Source organism: Paramisgurnus dabryanus, chromosome 14 (genome assembly GCF_030506205.2).
Source record: "Paramisgurnus dabryanus chromosome 14, PD_genome_1.1, whole genome shotgun sequence".
NCBI classification, from domain to species: Eukaryota; Metazoa; Chordata; class Actinopteri; order Cypriniformes; family Cobitidae; genus Paramisgurnus; species Paramisgurnus dabryanus.
In genome coordinates this window covers 15,820,346-15,833,048 of record NC_133350.1, presented here as the reverse complement: position 1 = coordinate 15,833,048, position 12,703 = coordinate 15,820,346, and the positions used below count along the sequence as shown (strand labels likewise).

General features: G+C 39.4%; 1 protein-coding gene across 5 annotated transcripts in view; it reads right to left on the bottom strand.

The window, feature by feature from the left end:
- kaznb (kazrin, periplakin interacting protein b) overlaps positions 1 to 12,703 on the bottom strand; it is a 194,053-nt gene that overhangs the window by 51,612 nt on the left and 129,738 nt on the right. The gene's annotated exons all lie outside the window — the stretch shown is intronic.

Genomic DNA, 12,703 nt, shown 5'->3' with positions numbered 1-12,703 from the left:
CAGTGTAGAGGGTATGCAACGACGTCATTTTTCCACTTGAACACGTCAGAGCTCTCCTTATTGAGTGGCAAATGTTCAACAAAATGGCTGGTTTTCATAGTGGCGGCTGCGAAAATGCCAGTAAAACTGACTACTATCAGCTTAAATAGAATTTAGTTGGCTTTTACAGTGACCCTAACAACTTGCCAACCAACCAGTAGTCTGTGGACATTGGCATATGGCCAGACATTGCTTTTCCTGACAAATATGACATTATTAAACCATGCCACCTTTGTAGAACACAAGGCTCATCATAATGGATGATTTTTTTAATGAAGGCTCACTGATAAAACTGAAATTACACAGAATAATTGGTGTATTTTTATAGGATTTTTTATCACAAACTTTTACATACCTGACATATGGCTACTGCTACTAATTTACTTCTCCTTTGAGTGTTTTATGCAGTCTGGAAAAAGACCGCTCCAAATTTTTATTAAATCTGTTAGCACAGATTCACACAACTACTTTTCCCATTTTAGACGTGTTTTTTATGTTATGCTAATGCTGTCGCTCAGACTTTTGCCACTCAGTGGACATAACCGCAATTGCTTTCGTTGACGGTGACATCACGTGCATACCCTCTATACAAGGACACATACAAACGGGAATGTAGATCTTTCCCCGCCATGGACGAGGTAACTAGTCAATTAAGAAAAAAAAACGCTTCCCTGCCAATGACGAGTTTTTCCAGCAATCCGTATTTCTGATATTATCTACCAGGTGGCGCTCTTACCCATCTTATAAAACCCAGAAGTATTCCCTTAGGGCAAACAGTTCAAACTCTGTGTATGTTTTGAAAATCGCTCTGAATCTGATCTCTATTAAAAGTCCTTCACAATAAAGGAATTATCTCAGCCTTTGCTCAAAATTTGGTGTTTTTGAAGAAACCTACCATATTTGAGAGGTGATAAAAAGAGAACAAATGAGAGAGGATGAAACTTTATTGTTTGAACTTTTTTCGTTTGCTATATTGCATGTTTATATATTTAAAAAAGAACATTTTTTGGAAGGCATTCAACTTTTGTGAAAATCATAAAAAATGCTGGCTCTGGCTGGCAACTTTTTTTTAAAGCGCTGGCAGGGAAAGACTTAATTGGGATTCTGGGGCTATATGACAGAAACGTCCTAAGTTAACATCCTAAGTTCTAAATTGGTTCCAAATTAATGTCACAATGATTACTAAACCATTATTTAAAATAGCCCAAACTATAATATTATATCTGGCATGCAGCCCTGGGCAAGATATAACCCCAACACCCATACTCACCCAATCTGTTGTGTAAAATTATACTCTTAAAAATAAGGCTGATAAAAGAAGAACCATGCTAGTCACTCAAGTTCATTTCTTTGAATGCATCAATAGCTATGGATTCCCACGCAACCCCTGTGCAACTTTCCATAGGAATGAATGACTTCTGGTTTATCTGCGTTGTTTGTCGTGTGCAGTGTAAACGGGGCTTAAGAGTTTAGCCCAACCTGCAACATTATCTTGGTATTTTTAGATAATAGTTGACCATGCTTGGTTGAGGTTATTAGATTTAACAAGATGCCTGCAAATCCACCAGTTAGAGCGGATCATAAAGCACCAGCCGTGAAATTTTTTCAAGTTTAAGATATCTTGTCGAAGGGGGTGAGAATAGGCCAGATTTTGTTTTACGACAGCTGAGATTACGATTCGCGTGAGGGGAGGCTGTGTGAAAAGCCAATTTCTGTTTTCAGATCATTAAACAGCACCAGGATGTGATGCACACATGGGGCAAATGGAACACAAAGGTCAGCAATTAAGCGGCATGAAACAGCTCAACAGGCACAGATGGGGGACGCAGGGGGTGGGAAAACCCCCAGAAATGAGGAACAGAGGAATATTATCACAAATCAAAGCTGTTATATATATATATATATATACAGACATACGTAGAGTATGTACGACTAGGGAATGCTTAACCTTCTATTAAGCCTGGGCATGAGACAATAAAACTGCCCTGATTGACCTATGATTGGTTGATTTGCTTAAATATAAAAAAAAATATATAAGACATGACAACATGTGCTCCTAGCCTGTATAAATAACAAGAATAGCAAAAAATTAATGAGAGTAGGAGCATAATACTGTACATATGGCGGAATCCTTAACATCATCTGTATAAAATCTATGGCTCCAACTGGCAGGAAATATAATTTAAAATGCATTTAAAACCTCATAAAAGGGAGCGATTCCCCATTACCTACAGTATAGACTTCATAACTGACCCCTGTAATGGTTTCACCTTTTGCTTAGGTCTATAGACACACACTAATTCAAAACTCCTGGAAACTTATTACCAACCCTCATATTCCCTTTTGCAGGTGATGATGGATCATTCAAATGAAGTGCATTAAAGAAGCATTATCATGGTAATAAACTATCCAAGGTGACAAAGTATTACTGAATGAAGTGCACGATCCATTTGAATGACAATGGCTATAAAAAGACAATGCTGCCGGCGTGATTCAAAAAGCCATACTGCTAGAAGGCCATTGCTGCTCCATTTATAACTTAGATGGGAAAAAATGCTTTGTAGGCAGTTCGGGTATCTAAAGCAGCGAGTCGGTGCAGTGGTGCTAGGCAATATTCTGCGATTGTATTGGAGCATAGGTGACTTATAATAATATATGATAAAAAGTTGACTTCATTAGTTTAAGCAAATTGAATTTCTTGCAACAATTGCTTTGCGGTATAATGAAATGATAATATCAGACAATCAGTCGAGTTTACTGTACAATGGAAGTTCAATATAAGACTGCAATAATCAGCATACTTCTCTCTCTCTTATACACACGCACACAGGTAAAATAGTAAAAGCACATAACACACTAGAAGCCTATGACCCTAGATTATTAAACAATGCCAATGGTTTTGTAAGTAGTCCTAAGATTACAGCATCAAACAGAAAACCGGTTTTAAAAAGGTTTCAAGTAACCCAAAGCATACTGTGTAGTCTGATCATAGGCCTTTAAAGCTCTCAGATGTAAGCCATGGATCAGTAACTAGAGGTATTTGGTTTGTTATCAAGTCAAAATTAGGCTTGAAGTCCCTCGAGTACCATCTGATGATAAAAGGCTTTTTGGGGAGCGGAGGGAGAGATGACGTAACCAAATCAGCTTTGAAAAAACGAAACACAGGAGTGCTAGATCTAAAGATCAGAAAGTAAACTAAAGTCCACCAGAGAATCAAACTGTGGGCTACGCTGCTCTGTGAGATGTTATGATGTAATGTTACCTTATGAAAACTTTATAAAGTGTTACTTTTCCAGTGACTTCCCGAAACTTAGTCCGAAAGCAGGTTGTCCGGCTGATCCCAATGAATGCTTACTCAGAAAGGATTGACTGGGTGTGTGTAGGGCAATCTAAATGTTAGAGAGGGCTTAGCTGGATACTAATGATCCAAGCTGCTCTTTAAGGGTCAAAAACGCACACAGGGGATCTTGGAGAAAGGGCAGCGGGGTTTGACATTTCATTTCCACCTGCCATTGAACGATAGACGAGTGCGTTGTAGAAATTGTTCAAGTGTCAAAACAAATATGGCATCAAGCCTATAGTGCTAGCAGTGGGACATGTTTTTATAAATGGGATTTAATTTCCCAAGGGCCAGAAGAGCGGTTACAAATATGTTGTAAGAGTCATCAAAACGTTTGACCATTGGTGAAGCTTATAATTCACTAAAGTATTAAAAGCAGACGGCCATTCACCGTAAAAAAGTATTTGTTGCACTTACATTTTTAAGTATAATCAACTTGAATTACAATTTATTTTGACTTTATTGACTAGTAAGGAGTTGCTATAAATAATAAAAGCAAATTTGAAATAGCTTAAAGGGATACTTTAATAAAAAATAGCCTTATTTTCCAGCTCCCCTAAAGTTAAACATTTGTTTCTTACCGTTTTGGAATCCATTCAGCTGATCTCCGGGTCTGGTGCTAGCACTTTTAGTATAGCTTAGCATAATTCATTGAATCTGATTAGACCATTAGCATCACACTTAAATATAACAAAAGAGTTTCGATATTTTTCCCATTTAAAACGTGACTCTTCTGTAGTTACATGGTGTGCTAAGAACGATGGAAATTTAAAAGTTTCTAGCCAATATGGCTAGGAAATATATTGCCATTTTGGTGTAATAATCAAGGACTTTGCTGTGGTACCATGGCTGCAGGAGGCACAATAATATTACGCAGTGCCCGAAAATAGTCCCCAGCTATTGAAAGTTACCAAGGGGACAATTTTCGGGTGCTGCATAATATCATTGCGCTTGCTGCACACAAGAAGAGTCAAGTTTTAAATAGGAAAAATATCGAAACTCTATGGTTATTTTTGAACGCGATGCTAATGGTCTAATCAGATTCAATGAATTGTGCTAAGCTATGCTAAAAGCGATACCACCAGACCCGGTAATCGTCTGAATGGTTCCAAAGCGGTAAAACTCAAATGTTTAACTCTAGGGGAGCTGGAAAATAAGCCCATTTTTAAAAAAAGTGGTGTATCCCTTTAAGTTATTTAGCATCCATGATTAAACTTACAAATTTAAGTGCAACAGGGATTTTTTACAGTGACACGGACAACCCTTTCAGGGGAAACAACTAATTTCTCTTTAAATATGCTAAATAAGATTGACAATAAAATGATATGCGGTGGTAATAACTGCTATTTATTATTGTTATTCAGCACAACTTTCTCTTCTTGTGAAAAGAGAAAATTGCCTACAACATCCTTTGAGTATCCAATGCTTACATCTGATGAATCACCAATCTCCTGTTTGGTTCCCTCCTACTTTGCATTTCATTATTATTCCTTAATAGAGTCTCATCTCATCCTTCTTTGCACTGATGCTTAAAGATTGTCATGTTGTCATGTTGCTATGCCCGTGAGGACGGCCTTTTTAATTCAACTCGAGTCGTTTGGGTTTGAGGCCAAACAAAAACAGCTTTCTCAGAATGTCAAGTGCAACCAATCTTAGCAATTATCAGTGTCATGGTCCACTGGACAGTGATTAGGCCAACCCAAAAACTAGCAAAGAGTATCCGAAATGCAGATATGCAATGGCGGTTTAGTGTGGTACCTTAATCTGCTTTGAATGACAACTTACCCGCAAGTCATTCACTTTCTTAATTACATTTCAGTCGCCCACGGTAAGTTTAAGGTTGAATGAAATATCGAGGTTGAAAACAATGTGACATAGTTCTCATTAACCTGACAATGGAACCTATCACGGCCTTCCAACTTTCATTACCCACAGTGCCAGGAAACTATACTGAATAATGGAAAAAGTCCAACTTGCACTTTCTTTCTGTCTAATAAACATACACACACATATTACTATAACGTTTGATGGCTACACCAGGAAACCTTGTAAAATCATAAAGACACCAAATCAAATTACGTTGGGTAATAAAATATGTTCTGAAAACTCATGAGACTCATAAATAATGACCGTGACATGTCATGTTTGTTTGCGGGCAGTTAGATCTTCATTAGGCTGTGAAGTCAGTAAAAACTGTATCAGACATTCATCAGACTCACAGCTGCATCACGCCCTCATCTCCTTGACTTTGGGGCTTTGCTTAGTAGATAAGGTCAGTAAAACGAGAAAATCTGTCTGCAAGGAACCTAATAGATGCAAAAGCATAACAAAACACATCCCGAACACATAGCAAGTACACTCTAAAAAATGCTGCATCAATAAGGGACAATCCCAACCCCTAGGTTATAAATTAAAGTACTGTATGCTGGGTCGTTTCAACCCAAGCTTGGGGTTAAAAAAATTATTTTCCTTGTTAATTCAACCCAACTACTGGGTTTTCCCTTTTTGGGATTTAGAGTACAGACCACTATAAAACTTTCAGAAATACCCGACGGGATTCCTCGCCTGCCCGAATGCTTTTTAATATTCTCATATTGTGAAGAGACATTTGGAGAACGGCAAATCTTCAGGTGACCTATCTCCCCCAGGCCCATACATCAGTCTACCAGTAACACGTGCTGGACTCCAGAACTGTTATTGCCTGCCCGCCCAGCCAGAGATCAACTGATACATGGCTGGCGTCCAAAAAACACACCAGGATTTCATTGCGATGGGCTCCTGTGGTTCTATTTAAAGTTTTGTGAGCCTGAGTGTTTGTCAAATATAGTCATGTGCATTCTGCACATTTTGACTGTGAGCACTTGACATTTATGTTGTAGGTTGTTTTGTTTATGCTGTTTTTAATTGATTTAATTGTCTCTGTAGATACGCATCAGACGTCTCACAGCGAGTGACAATTTTAGGACGATGTGTAAAGCTGTATTGTGAAAAAGTCCCAGTTGTCCTGTTCATCGTCTTTCTTCGTAACCTAAATGCATCATAGCTTCAAACAATAAACAAACAATAAATAAAATAATAATATAGGCGCTATATATTTTGGTACATTTGCATATACAAATGCTTTAAAATTACATAATGTCTTTTGCTAAACAACTTACAGTATCCTTTATGACTACATATGCATTAAATATACATCAGTGCTTCTGATACTACTACACCACACATCAATTCCCACAGAACACAGACTCAAATCAACCACAGAAAGAGGCGCACGGGTGAAAAGGGTGAAAGCAGCACTAAAAAACAACAGCATAAAAAATTCAAGCACACCTGGGAGGACACGGCAACCCTCTCCAGAGGAAAGTGTTATTCAGTACATTTGAATTATTGAACAAAGCCCCTGCTGACAGCTGTATATATGAGTAAAGCCTCACAGGTGTGAGAACGCTTTGTGACTTCTTTGGCCAGGTTTACACAATATTACTGATCCATGACTAAAGAACAGGTTCACATGCTAAATTATATAATAAAAGAGGACTGCCCACTGCTAAGACATGACAGCTGAAGGTAATCGTACACAAAACATATTTATACCCAACCCTAACTGAATATATAAATGCACAGCATATGGCTGAAATGAACTGTAGAGCAGAGGTCTCCGACCTTTTTGTGAGCAAGGGCTACCATAATGGAAAACAATCTGGGCTTGAGGGCTACTTTTTTTATATAGTCTCCTCCAGGGATTCCCAAAGTGTGGTACGCGCACCCCTAGGCATACACGAGCTGCCACCAGGGGGTGCGCGAGAGGAAAAATGTAATGGCGGTCTGGTTCTTTAAGTGGGATTTTTCCATACAATAAATGAATAAAAAAACACGAACAGTAAACTTTTCCTTTGTAATCGCTTTTATTTTAAATACAAAACTATACTTTATTAGTTTTTGATAGAAACTGCTCTGCACTGCTCTTCTGTTATGCACTGCAGCCGCTATATGCGTGTCAACTCGTTTCATTCATTCCATATTATAAATATGCTTAACTGGCTGAAATCAGGGAAACTGTCAAGTGGGACGACTTATGATAAAGTTGTTTGTCACGAAGGAGGAGAGGGACCAAGAGAGAGAGACTTTTTTCTATGGCAAAAATAGAAAAAATGAAATGTGACGAGACATGGGCGTGTCTAATGCACAGGATACGCGAGCAATGTGTTTTCATGCATGGTAGAGAGAAACCCAATGAATTTTATAATAAAATACATAAATACTTACAAAGACACTGTAGAGAACTTATTAAAAGCTTTCATTTAATTTTGTTTGAAACTTGAGCTGTTGTAATGAATCTGCAAACTATTATACCTTTTGTGCGAACAATAAAGGCTTTCGTGAATGTGTTTGATGGGTCTGCACGTGACGCACGAATCTTGAGGGAGAGCGCACTGGTAAACATGAGGAAAGCTTGCATATGTCATATATTAGCTGGCGGCACTAAGTGTAAGTTTTTTTACCATAGTAAACTCGAATGACGTCTAAGGGCCCTATTTTAACGATCTGAAACGCAAGTGCGAAGCATAATGCGCAAGTGAGTTTGTGGGCGGATCTTGGGCGCTGTTGCTATTTTCCCGGCGGGAGAAATAACTCTTGCGCCAGGCGCAAATCAATAAGGGGTTGGTCTGAAGTAGGTTCATTATTCATAGGTGTGGTTTGGGTGTAACGTCAAATAAACCAATCAGAACGCTATCCAACATTCCCTTTAAATGCAAGGGCGCAAGTTCCATGGCGGGTTGCTATTATTATGACAGATTTACCAGGCGCACGCCAGGAGCGGTTCACAGCCGAGGAGACCGACATTCTTGTAAGAGCAGTCAAAGACAGAGAAGTTGTTTTGTATGGGGATAGGAGAAACCCGCCCAAATCAGCGTAGGTTAAACAGGCGTGAGAGGAAATAGCCACAATTGTCTCATCAGCTGGTATCCCCATCGTTGCGCCAAGCGCTACAATGATGTCAGGAGACGGGGGAATCCCAAGCTTGCCAGCATAAATCGGGCACACCATGTAACGGGAGGTGGATCTGCCTCTACACAGACGCCAGCAGAGGACATCGCTGCGTCCACCCTCACCGCTGAAAGGGTTTGGGGGCTTTGAAATCGGACCCAAGAAACGCAAGCAAGGCCAACCCCAAAGTACTCTTACAAATCAAGTTCATATACATTAAAGTTTCTTATGAAAATATTTTAATCGTTATTTGCATGATAATTTTTTAACGCAGCCACACAACAAATAAAAACTATCACCACAATGCTCACCACTATGATTCCCCTTATCTCATGTATTAATATTTTTTATTGTAACAATTTATGATTTGCAAAAATAACTGTTGCATCTGTGTAGATTAGATAAGCAAAGTGTTTGCGCGTTGTGCACGCTATACATTATGGTCAAGCATGCGCCCTTAAAATAGCATAATCACGCGCAACGCGCCACTGACTTTAGACTAGTTTTTTTTGGTCAGTGGCGCAATTGTTTTTTTAAACTGCAAAATAGCATCAGGGATGGTTTGCCCCGCAACACGCCTCCTTTTTTGCGCTGAACCGCCCAGGGAGCGCAAGTTCATTCCCTAGTTTGCCAACGTGCGTCTGTGGAGGGAAAACCCGCTGTGGGCCGGTGCAAAATACAAATGTGTCACTGACAAAGTCAATTGCGCTGGGTGCAAGATAGGGCCCTAAATATCACAGCGGTTTAACGCATACATGGGGTGCGCATCATCTACGCTGAGCGTGGCTGCGTCTGGTCGTTTCAGTTTCAGGCGTAAATATTTTTCACAATGTCGGACGTAGCTAAGCCCGACTTAGGACTTACAACTTCTTTACGTCCAAGCCTGTGCAACCGGCCCCTGGTTATTTGCACATGATTAAACATGAGTCTTTATGGCGAGAAAACAAAGCTTTGTTGCATTTGTTTTTTGTTTTTTTTATGTTTGTTTATAAACTTACAGACTATATGCGGCAACCTGGTGCCCGCTGGCACCATGTTGGAGACCACTCCTGTAGAGTAAATAAGGATCAATCTTGTGTAAAATTATATAAAAACTAACTAATAATATATGAAGAGCTCAGATGCAAAACCCCTTTGGGAAGTTAGCTGAAAAATTATTGTGGCGTATAATGGATTTTGCCAACAAACCAGCATTTCTGAATGACCTAGGGCCGGGATTTAGCAGATTTGAAGCAAAGTATTTGAATAACATATAATATGTGCCAAGAGCATTCAGTTAATATCATTATCTTATTTTGATGGAGGTGGCATTTAGCAGCTTTTGCATCTGATCTCTTATAGTCACCTAAAGCAAAATTCTGTAATGTGCATTTAATAACACTGCCTTAAATTATTTTCATTTTAGGAATTTCTCATTAATCTAAAAAATAAATTAGCATAAAACATATGCCCTAGTACAGTGGTTCCCAAACTTTTTCAGCGTGTGAACCCCCTTGTGTATGGTGCATTCCTTCGCGGCCCCCCAAAGAAAATTTGTGACAAAAAACTGTTCTAAAACTCAACATTTTGATGAAAAAAAATATTAAATTATACAAAAAATACTTTTGGTTAGTAGCTTTATTTTTTAGGTTTAATTACCCAGAATTCATGATAAATTAATGTATTTTATAAAATGTCATAAAACTGGGGCCCCGTCCCCCAGTTTGAAAACCACTGCCCTAGTAAATAAATGTTACAATTCTGCTCCTAAAGCAAATCAATCAGTTAAAATCTGCTTTTTGGGCTGGTCAGATAGCTAGACGTGAACTAGACATGAGCATGCGTGCCTGGTAAAAAAATGCCAGCTGTAATGTCAGTGTTGTTTTGTTTGCAAGGCAATGTGCCGTTTTAGCATCCGGCCCGTTATTTGAATACCGAAACGACTATTGCAGAAGGTTAAAACCCCTGCTAGTACGAATACAGCATGTGCTATTTAAAACACACCGACAATCAACCATGCTGGAGACAGACTGATCCACTGGTGTTAGAAACAAATACAAGTTACCCTTTCCTCCGGTGTCACATTAGAAAGCGTGCTGATGGCATCAGTGATGAAAGCGGAAGGATTGGCCCCTGGCCCCGTGTCGATAGCTATCTGTCGGGAAGGGTCTCTTCTCTTCTCCTCAACTTAATGGAGTGCTTTGATGACATTAGGCATTTCCTCTGACTGCAACAAGCGTAGAGGGAAATGAAAGTAACATATTGGCCCCTGATCGATATCTGGACGGGGAACGTGGAGGGAATACCGAATCGGCATTTAGAGACTGCGTCAGCGCTGCAGCATGTGGAGAAGGCGACAGCGCGTTGAGGATGAAGCGATGAGAGCGTCGATCAATGCAGTCGACCCCCCATAACGTGCCGTAATGACTGGAAGATGCTCACAGAGATGATGCTTAAAGACGTAGACCTACAGAGCAATTCTTATGCAATTTATAATATGTCAGGTAAATAAACTCCAATTATTACTGAGATCATTTATAAAGCTATTAATGGCTCCCAAGTTAAATCTGAAAGGCTGTCACAATCTATATTATTAGCCACATTTCTTATTAAGTCTCCACATGCTAGCCTTTGTCTCTCAGCTATATGATGAATTTCAGTGGCAGTGTGTAAATTTCAAATTAATTTGTGGATGATAATTAATTCAATCGTTTTCTGTCACCCAGTGGGATTTTGTCAGCACCACAACATCGCATTATGTTCAGTGATAGCGTTTTTTCTTTTTCGCTCAAGTCAGCCTTTTTCCTGTGACCAAAACAGCTACAAATAACTCACACACATCCAATCTGCCACAAAACAAGCCATCACCCATCCATACATTTACAGCGAGAAAGAAACCATATCCTGACAAACTTGCTTATAAATCAGAATTTCTCGCAGACTCGAAGGAATACTGGTCATTGGAGTATTACTTTCATTTATTTTTGCGCGACGGCAGACAAAATTTCAACTGCGATGTGTGGTGGTATGCGATCGGCCAATCTCAGCAACAAAGCGTAAGATGGGAAACTGCTGATTGAATTCACTATAGGAAACCAAGTAGCACATATGTCAGGGCTTATATGATTATATGATGTACACTTGGCTATAATTAATGGTATGCTACGTGATGAAGCTAATTATCATTTAAGTTAAAAGTTTACAATGTCTGCGCTAATAGTTTTAAGGCGAGTGGAAGGACCAACTTTCACTAATAAATGTGAATTATTCTTAGCTAATGACATCCTTCATCTACACTAAATATGCTGTGTTAATATGAATGTTCTTTCTATTTAAAATCATAGATCTGTATACACAGATGCGTCATCTGACTGCTCCACAGATGCAGACTGGAGCTCTTCACAGGTTCACTTAGATCTGAAAACCAGAGGTCTGACACGAGAGGGCATTGGGTCTCGGGTAATTTAAATTAATGTGCTTTTGCAGAACGGACCTGAGAAGACCCAAACTATCTTGCGTGTGTGCATGAAATCCTTTTCCAACCCACCCCCCCCATCCTTGTTTGCCAAGGCTGCTTGTGACATCATGTGGCTGGCAGTAGGTTAATTTAGTATTGGACTGTCAATCAATTTTGAATGAAATTTTTAGCGGTTACCTTGGTGTCATCGTCAAATAACAAATGAAAATAAATGAGCAGCGGGCCAAATTGGAGGCCACTGTTTTTTTTTTTGTCTGACTGGTGCTTGCGGAGCTGTAGACTGCACACACGTTGGTGCCTTTTACATTCGGGTCCAGTCGGGAAAAAAAAATTGCCACTGGGTCAGGGTCTAATTTTCTTGGGTTTGTCTCTGGTAGGGTCTTTCTTTCAAAAAAAAAAAATATATGCACCTCGTGTTCAGGTAAAAAGTGATTCGGGTCATTTTGGGTGCAGAAGTATGCAGACATATCCGCTGTAATGCAGACATTTCCGCCATTTTGTAATGGTCCTGATGCAGAGTGCAGACACACTCACAGCTTTTCACGATCCGAATGCGCAGCTTGCTTTCGAGTGTTCAAGCACATCTTGGCAGAGTTGCCAGATTTGCACAACAATCAAATCCATCCCAATTACCTTTTCCTAAATACCAAAACTAAAGTAAGTATTACTTTAATATTGATAGCCGAAAAACAAAATACTTTCACTATTAACCCGCGGGAAAAACAATCCACATCAACCGTTTTAAAGCAATTTGATTCCCTGGGAAACGCAGACATGGCAACACTGGTTTGGTTTATGTACCACCTTACACCGTTCCAATTAGGGATGCAGCGATTATAGATTTTGATGGTACGGTTATAGTCTGATAAATAATCACG